Source organism: Octodon degus, unplaced genomic scaffold (genome assembly GCF_000260255.1).
Source record: "Octodon degus isolate 3935 unplaced genomic scaffold, OctDeg1.0 scaffold00098, whole genome shotgun sequence".
In the NCBI taxonomy this organism is placed as follows: domain Eukaryota; kingdom Metazoa; phylum Chordata; class Mammalia; order Rodentia; family Octodontidae; genus Octodon; species Octodon degus.
In genome coordinates, this window is record NW_004524674.1 from 3557638 (window position 1) to 3557879 (window position 242).

The following is a 242-nucleotide window of genomic DNA, read 5'->3' on the forward strand; positions in this document are numbered from 1 at the left end:
TGCATTTCCTTAGACTATGTTTACTCTCCAGATACAAGTTCATAATTAGGCCTAACACAGTACAACTATCCTGCATACAAACAGAAGCACACTAATTCCTTCCTGTGGTGGACTGACAGCTGGTGGTCAACTTGTAATACCCAGCTGAACTGGACTAGCATGGTGCTTGGGGTGGGAGTGGGAGGGCCACCTATGGATTGTTGCCAACAACATAAAAAGGAGAACTGGAGAGGACTGGTGCT